The sequence below is a fragment of the Urocampus carinirostris genome, chromosome 4 (assembly GCF_059441175.1).
Source record: "Urocampus carinirostris isolate Australia breed hairy pipefish chromosome 4, RoL_Ucar_1.0, whole genome shotgun sequence".
In the NCBI taxonomy this organism is placed as follows: Eukaryota; Metazoa; Chordata; class Actinopteri; order Syngnathiformes; family Syngnathidae; genus Urocampus; species Urocampus carinirostris.
The window spans coordinates 29,465,362-29,474,552 of NC_142352.1; the positions used below are offsets into that span (position 1 = coordinate 29,465,362).

The following is a 9,191-nucleotide window of genomic DNA, read 5'->3' on the forward strand; positions in this document are numbered from 1 at the left end:
ATCCCCCGCTCTGGAAGATCCACTTCTGTATTCGAATCACGATCCGATCGTTTGAGCAGCTTGCTTCCCGCGTCCAGCAAGCACCGGATCGCGGGCGCTGCCCTTCCTCTTTTCTATCAAGAAAATTGTGGTTAGTGTTACGTATTTGGGTCCTGATTCCGTTCTGGTTGTGACACAAATTTAATGTGTGGGTAAATAAAAACCTGGTGTCATTTTTTTACACAAAGATAGTAAATCTGCGATAGTGTTAAAAACTAGCAGCATTACTACGTATCGATATCTGCTCAGGTGTCAGTATGAGCTGTCCTCCAAGCGTCAACAGCCGGTTATGGATCTAAAAAAAGGTCCATGTATTTGTGCGTGAACCGTCCATGCGTGGTGAGCACTTTGTGGGCGATTTGTGCAGCAGATTCCAGCCCCTCAGCAGTCTCCATCTCTCTGTTCTTCTCCCTCGCTTTTTTCTCTGGTCCTCCCTCCCTCTGAGAGAGATGCACACTTGACAGCCAACGAGGCTATGTTCCTGACATAGGTGGTGAGTGTTCACTTCTTTCGTCCCTTGCACAAGGAACAGTTCCTGCTTCCCTGTCTTCTTTCTTTGGACAATTCTTTGTGTCACCCGAAGAAAAGCGACGGTTCTCCTAAACCAAAGTAGGAGAGTTGTAGTGCAGGAACCTTGTTTTTGATTCCTTTTTCCGTTGTTTAATGTGTTTCTTCTTTCTCCAGGATAACTGTGCCAAGGTGCTGCTAGTCCGTGAAGCCAATAAAGAAGTAAGAAACTACAAGAACTAGAATCCTTTCCAGGTACGGTTAGAACGATAACTATGATGTTAAGTCATGAAGCGCTTCGGTTTAGTTCCCAGCACATAGCTTTTATTGTACATTTCATGTGTGTTTCCATGGTAACAGTACAATATGGCCAAGGTTGGGTGCAACAAGAAGCTTACAAATGTCCAAACAATATTGTGAGTTTAGACTTCATCAGATATATCGTGGCCTTAACAATCATTCATTCTAATATCCAGGGTTCAAAATGGTTCTTGAAATCCTTAAAAATGCTTGAATTTAAAGCATTGAAAAGTGCTTAAATTTTGGATCGAGTTCTTGTAAATGCTTGAAATTGTTGCTTAATTGTCTGCTTAAAACTGCCCCTGACACTGCTCGCTGGTGGCTTTACTTTTCCATTGCATTTCCTCCTTCTGAACGGCAGCTGGCATTGTATGGCGTTGTCCCAAGAGGGTTCATCGCCCTCTATGGAACAGGTGCATGCACTGTAAAATCTGTATTAGTTGGAGAATTATGTAGCAGTTAGAGACATTTATTATAGGCCATACAAAAAAGTAGCAAATCCCAGTGGTAAATATTAATGGGAAGAATTTCCTGCAACGGAAAATGGAAGCAACATATTACTGTCATTTTACCCAACACATATATAGAGAAAGATTTGTGCCAAAAATAATTACACACTTATTGTTTAAATCCAGGGCCTTCGTGTACTGGGTTTGCATGTACTCCCCGTGCTGGCGTGGGTTTCCGCAGGGCATTTAAACAACACTTGTTGGTCAGGAAAATAGCATTTATTAGACATATGATTATCCTCAGGCAGCACGGCGGGGCAGTGGTTAGCGCTTGTGCGGCACAGTTCATGTCATGGGAACCTGTCGTGGGTTCAAATCCAGCTCCAGACTTCCTGTGCGGAGTTTGTATGTTCTCCCTGTGCTTGCGTGGGGTTCTTCCGGGCACTCCGGTTTCCTCCCACGTTCCAAAAACATGCATTTCAGGTGAATTGGCCGGTCTAAATTGTCCCTAGGTGTGAATGAGCGAATGAGTTGTCTGTCCCTGTGTGCCCTGCGATTGGCTGGCAACCAGTTCAGGGTGTCCCCTGCCCACTGCCCGGAGATGGCTGGGATGGGCTCCAGCCCCCCCGCGACCCTAATAAGGATAAGCGGTACGGCTGATGAGATGAGATGAGATGAGATGATTATCCTCACTTAGAGGGAGCTGACATGATTGGCCACCCTCAAAAACCTGTTTTTTTTCTTCTTTTCTTTTTTTGCACAGAGTTGCAATAATTTCCTTTTTTTTAAGATAATTTTCGCTTATTTCAAGTATTTATTTGTAAGTTTTCCACTTTTTCCTTATTTTTTTTCTCTTTTTCTTTTCATTTTTTTCTTCATTTTCTTTCTCTTTTTTCATCTTTTATTCTGGCTTTTCTGTTTTCCTGTTTTTATATTTTCCTTTCTTTTCCCCTTTTCCTTTTTTCTTTTTTTTCTTTTATTTCATTTTTCTTTCTTTTTCCTTTAATTTGTTTAATTTGTTTTACTCCAATACTAAATATTTTAAACAAAATAAACATCATATAATTAAAAGTACAAAATGTGTTTTATGATGAATGAAGCGAAAATGTAAGAAATGTAGTTTTTGGTCAAATCAGTCTTGAACATTTATTTTCTCAGGCAGTTTAGCTATCGTAGCCCACTTAAAATGGCTCGCGGGCCATGAGTTTGACACAGGTGACTTAGGTATTGCCTTGGACTGGCCCTATTCTGCGTATCTTATTGAAACATGAATATTTTGTTTGTTTGTTTGTTTGTACATGATTCAATTGTTTGTTTGTTTGTACATGATTCAAATTGAATCTTTTCTTCCGGCGCCGTCACGAATGGCAGCCACTCCAGCAGCTCCCGTGTTATTTTCGATTGTTCTCGATTGTTCTCAGCTCAGGGATGCTGCTGGAAATGTGAATTTCCCTTCGGGGATGAACAAAGTATCTATCTATCTATCTATCTATCTATCTATCTATCTATCTATCTATCTATCTATCTATCTTATGACTGTTTTATGCGTTAATAAGCCAACTCGTCACACCGTGCACACCGTGGGCGCCCCCTGGAGACAGCAAGTCAGTTTTCTGGACCAAACAAGAGTGGATTTTAGCCAGGGGTTTCCAACATGGTTCCCGCATGCACAAACTACAATTTTACCTTGGTGACTGTGATTAATGGGGGGCAGAACCCCCTGCGAAACATGACAATCTGCAGTGTCAGTATAAAAGCCCCCAAGGGCCAAACTTACCTCAAGGCAATGTCGTTACCATCTGAGAGTATACAACTGTAACAAAATAACAACCATAGATCTACAAATAAAAACGAAGAAAAAATTGGAGAGCATCTCCTTTTAGACAAAGAAAGCGATTTAGAATACGGCTGGCTAGTTGCACGGTAGCATCCGGTATCGTCGAATTGAGCCAGGTCTTGATGATTAAAACAAAACTGTCCCCTAATGTGGGGATACAGGCTCTGCGAGGGTTACCTGTTAAGTAGCCGAGCCATAGCATTAGCAATAGATGGACCTGCAGCACCGCTATCGCTTTCTTTTCCGTGGCTGGGTGCTCGTTATGTAGCTCACAATCTAGGAGTAGATCACAGTGGTAGTACTTGTGGATCACTGTGTGACATAAAAGATATCAGCTCCCCCCCCTTCCGGCCGCAGTCTCTAGAAAAAGATGCAACCTCAAAAGATTCACCATTTGTCCCTTAACACTTTTTTTCCCATTTTCCTATTTTTGTTTCCTTTTGGATTACTGAACTGAACCGCTAATGCCATCTGTTGGCCAGTCTCACTACCAGGGCTGGGGAGTAACAGATTGCATGTAACGGCGTTACAGTAATAGGATACCAAATAAAAATAACTGTAATCCGTTATAGTACAGGCAAAAACAAAAGTATTCGGTTTACAGTTACATTCCGTGAGCATGGGGGTTACTTAACAGGATTACAATTTGTGCAAGGTTGCGCCATCTTTGGCTCCGTTTATTATTTTAATTACTGTTTCTATTCATTCATCATTTTATATTGCTGTGGCTTGTATTTTTTGGGCTTTTTGTCGCCAATTTTTTATTATAATTAATTGCCATCCGCGCTTTTACGTAATGACGACCGTAGCAACGATTCATTCTCTGCTGGCAGTGTTATGCGGCCTAGCAGAAGAACAAGCATGGAGAAAAATGCATTTACAGGGTGGAAGAAAAGGGAAAGAACATCATTGTGCCTGCCAAATGTTCACCTTCGGTCAGCGTCAAAGGACTCCACCTCGAACTTGAAAAAAACATCTTCAGGTAAGATTGCTATTTTTCATGTCGTGTCAGCAGATCGTACATTCACTGGGTAAAACAAATGTATTGTCAGGCCGTTAATATCCTTGTTGAGTAATTTTACAAGTCATTCTAATTTGTTTAGCTCTAATATGAAATTGAATTGGTAGTAGTAGGTGTACAGAGAAGGTCTTAAATAAGCCTTAAACTTACTGTTGAACCCGGTTGTAGTTTGATTTGTCAATTATTGCTGATAGTGGCTAAATAATTGTCCTTTTTCTCAAAGCGTCTTGGAAAAGAGATAGATAGATAGATAGATAGATAGATAGATAGATAGATAGATAGATAGATAGATAGATAGATAGATAGATAGATACTTTATTCATCCCCGTCGGGAAATTCACACTTCCAGCAGTCTACCCCGTTCTTTATTAACAGATGAACATGATGCCCTAGGGGTGCTTGTAGCGGAGTGGATGACGTCACGCTTGTCCAAAAGTTCGACATCCCTGCGGCAAATGGAAATCTTTTCTTTGTAAAGATCCAGGGATACACCACCTCGTGTTAGCAAGTCCGCCTCCTCTCCGATTCCCCCCGGCTTTCGTGTCTCTGTATAGCGGCGTTGAAGCCGGATAGCTCTGGGTAGCTCCGGGTGGCTACACGTTAGCGTCCGGAATGCTAAACGTGAGCCATGTTTCCGCAAAACACAGCAACTGCGCTCCCCGTGTGATTACGGATGGAACCGAAGACTTATAACGCCGCTAGCCGCTTAGCTATCTCCGGCTCTTCTTCCACGATAGGCCCCTTCATCACGCCGGCACGAGAATTCTTCAGGGCAAGGAGTTGACTCCTTGAATAAACGCATTTTTGTGCGCTAAAACCCATGTCCATAGGATAGAAGTAATCCATAGTGTAGTTGTCAAAACGGGAAGAAAAACACCGAAGATAGGAGCAGACAATAAAACAATAAATCACAAAAAGTGAGAGATAACAGGGCAGCTGCTGGAAAAGGCAGCCGCTCGTGGCGGCGCTGCTTTGATCTTTTTACATTTTTACATCAACGCTATTTCACACAGTATTTTGTATTAAAGTGGATATGAAGCTCAGCATAATAATTCATTATAGTAAATGTATCTGTCTCTCTCTCTCTTTTTAGAGGAAGCATCCAGGCGTTCTTCTAAAGAGCCCATTTTGTCCATCTGATACTGGGGAAGATGATCCTGCAGGCAGTTCTACCACAGCAGCTACTCAACCCCCCTTGAAGCAAGCAAAGATCACGTCAGAATTCAATGTGTCACAGGAACGTGTCAACATTTCAGTTATGATTTCATGGTTCAGCATATGCAGTGATATTCAGTGGTGGAGGAGCTATCTTTCAGCAAGCTGGTTCAAGGTCTCAGCGTTGGAAATAACCCACTGTGTCGAAACTAGAACGGTTGGAAAAATGGATTGGTCTCTCAGGAACCGTCTTCTTATGGTTCAGATTGTACCTCTCAGATAGGACGTACTGTGTTAAATATGTTGAAATGACATCTGAGCACTTTAGTGTTATCTGTGGTGTTCCGCAGGGTTCAGTATTTGGTCCCCTTCTTTTCAGCATTTACATACTTCCATTAGGTGATATTATTTGCAAGTATAATATCAGTGTCCATTGCTACACAGATGACAACCAACTATATCTTCCGATGGAGGAATCTGCCCCACCAAAATGTGGACATTTGGAGGCCTGCCTCACTGAGATAAAGCAATGGATGTCACTCAACTGTTTGCGCCTTAACTCTGAAAAGACCGAAATGCTAGTTATTGGTCCATCTACATGCCGGGACTTGTTCTCGAAAACTCTTTGTGATTAAGGGCAGTACAAATAAACATGACTTGACTTGACAAGACTTGAATGCACCTGATTGATGAAGAGTTTGCCATTATGAAGCGGTGTGTTCGGTTTAAACTGATTGATGTGGAGAGTGTCTGCGCCACAGCAGACATTTGGAGTCAAGTGTCATTGGATTGACACACACATCAGAGAGGTGTTCTACTGCTTTGGCCTGCACCCGTCTTGAAGGTCGACACACATACAATGCAGTTGCATCTAAGCTCAACGAAAGCCACGCAGAATACAAAATTCAGACCAAAGTCAGATCCACTGTCACTGACAACGGCAGCAATTTTTAAAAGCATTTAGGGAATATGGTGTTAGGGGAAGATGATGGTGGTGTGACATTTGCAGATGTCGGTACTTTTCTTCAAGAAGAGGAAGATGAACAGGGTTTTTTTTCCACAACACCAGCCCTGCGCAGCTCATACATTAAATTTCATACTACAAATCAGGTCCACAAAGCAGGTGGAAATGGGCCATCTTAGGTCCTACTGTTTTTTTACAAAAAACAGCACTGTGCTGATCTAACCCAATGACTCCAATGACCAATGGTGTTTTTTTTCTTCTCAATTGCGTTTGTTTAATTTTGTTGCATTTACTTTTTAAATGAAAATTTTGAAATACTTTACTTTTGACACTCGGTTGCAGTGTCCAGAGTTGTAAAAATAAGATGAATAAAATGTGGTGTAAAAGTCTTTCATTGGTTATTTATGACTAAAGTACAGTGGTGACAACCCTATTCACGTTTTGACAGCTGTTGGAATGTGTTTCACTATGTATGGTCACCTGAAATGGGCGTTTTGAGACGCTTGTGCTTTGAGATTTCACAACCAGATGAACGTGGTTCAATACTCCTTACAGTAATCCAAAAGTAATCCAAAAGTAACTAGTTAAATTACTTTTTTTTAAGTAATTGAAAAAGTTACACGACAATTACATTTTAAACAAGACAATTCCCGAGGCAATTGTGAGAGTTGATGCTGGATCTGGAAGATGTTGGCATAAAACCGGTGGCATCAAGTTGTTAAACTCATGTGATATGTATGTGTTCTCTGGGAGGGCTCTGCCGGCCCCCCCCGGTATTGGCAAGTTCATTTGAGATGGACCCATTCGAAATCTGTTTGTTTACTAGATTGCCTTGGTAATGAATATCCATAACAAATTCCATAGCACACGTTTCCCGGTCAAGTTGTTAGCATAAAGTTGTCAGCATGTATTTGTAAAACTCAAGTAAGATGTATCTGTTATTTTTAAACCTGGTTCTAGTAATAACATAGTTATAACACTGTTATTATACTGTGTCATAACATTTTGAAAGGGCCCTTTCAAATTAAATGGCACCCAGGGAAGTTTCCAGGGGTGGCCCAAGCGACGTTTTTTTTGTTGCCAGGAAATGAAGTGACCAGACTCCGCAGATGTAAAATAAAGATTGAAATTGAAATTGAAATTCAAGCAATTACCTCTACACAAAGCAGCTAGTAAAATGACAACTGCATTTGTCATTCAAGTGCAACAAACAACAATAGTGTCAGCTAGAGGTGAGATTTTAGGCCTGAATTTCCGGCCGGGTACAGGCCTAGAATGTCAATCATTACGTCTGGTTCGTGCAGGGCCTGACTTTTCTCTAGCTGAAAAAAAAGTCCACGCGTCATTTGTTGTATGCGTCCTTTTCCTTGTGGAGGATATGAGAAGCGCACCATGTACGCTTATCTGTGGACAAGTGGGTGTGCAGCAGTCAGCCAAAATCACCCTTTCTTCCTTCTCCTGAGTCCTCACAAATAAAACACGAAAATTCGGGTTTGCTTCGGGTTTGCTCTGGGATCGGTCCCCGATATCAAGTTGATTGGTGGGGCTTGGGCTAGTTCGAGCTTTTATACCCTATGGCCTGTTCGAGCTGGATTCTTTAAGCCTCATTTTAACTCTAGTAAGTACCCAAGAGATCCCATCACTTGATTGGCCTACAGAGGAACCAATCGGATAAGGACGCTGATTTAAACTTTAGATCACTGTCCCGGCAGCACGGCGGCTGAGTGGTTAGCGCGTCCGAGGCACGGTTCTGAGGTCAAGGGATCAAACCTTCCTTTGTGGATTTTGCATGTTCTCCCCATGCTTGCGTGGATTTCCTCCTGGCACTCCAGTTTCCTCTCACATTCCAAAAACATACATTTGAGGTTTATTGGCTTGTTCAAATTGTCCCTTATGTGTGAATGAGCGAGTGAGTTTTCTGTCTCTGTATGGCCTGCAACTGGCTGGCAACCAGTTTAGGGTGTCCACTGGACACTGCCCGAAAATAGCTGGGATGGGCTCCAGCTCCCCCGCGACCCTATTGAGGATAAGCGGTCCAGATAATGGATGGGTGTTTGGACATACAGACTGACACAAAATATAACTTTCGCCTCATCCAAAGTGCTAACAAACAAATAAATGGCTAGTCAATGCTCCAGAGTAAAGTATCTGCTGTCTCGCAATTTCAAGTTACCGACATCCAACTACGCCAAGTCACATTGATTTGGTCATTTTGTAAGTAGCTCGAATGCTGAGAAAGTGTGAGAACCCGTAGTGTAGATGGCTATTCAGGTTTATTACTTGACTTACTTCGCATATAACACCGTCAGGTAGAGTATATTTGAGCTGAGATAATACTGGTTTTTGCCTGACATTCTGTTGTTCTTCTCCAAGCTGCAAAGAAAGTGCAACTGGAATGACAGCATCACCGCTAGCTGCCACCAATAGAGCACTCACTTCTTGCTCACTATTTTTAAAGCCATCAACATTCTATCTGATGCATTATGCAGTGCTTGCGTACATTTGTAGTGGATGAATTGTGGATGACTCACACTAATCTCCATCCCAGGGAAAATATAAGTGTTTAGGGGACTTGGCTCCCTTGAAACCTACGCCAAAAAACAATCCTCTTTATCTGGTAAAATAGTAAAATTTACTGTTCTCCAATCCCACCATTTTGAAGCGCATTATTAGCACAAGTGCCACAGAAAGGGAGGACTCAGTTAGGTTTTTAGAATAGATACCCCTACGATCATACTATCACTCAATACAGTGCAGGTAATCCCCAAAATTGGATTATGTTGCACAAATGTATACAACACCAAAATTATGGGACAATATATAAGTATTAATGTCTGAGTAATTTATTTTTGTTTATCAATTTTGTAGCGAGGAACATGTTGCGTTGTTGTTTGAACTGTGTAGCCCTTTGAGAATTTT

The 9,191-nt window shown here is 41.8% G+C and overlaps 1 long non-coding RNA gene across 1 annotated transcript; it reads left to right on the plus strand.

Moving 5' to 3' along the window:
- The first annotated feature begins 508 nt into the window (after positions 1-508).
- On the plus strand, positions 509-6,467 carry LOC148367248 (uncharacterized). Its single transcript, XR_015850289.1, has 4 exons — positions 509-648; positions 724-801; positions 3,966-4,114; positions 5,247-6,467. It is a non-coding gene; the product is annotated as an uncharacterized LOC148367248 (long non-coding RNA).
- The last annotated feature ends 2,724 nt before the right edge of the window (positions 6,468-9,191 follow it).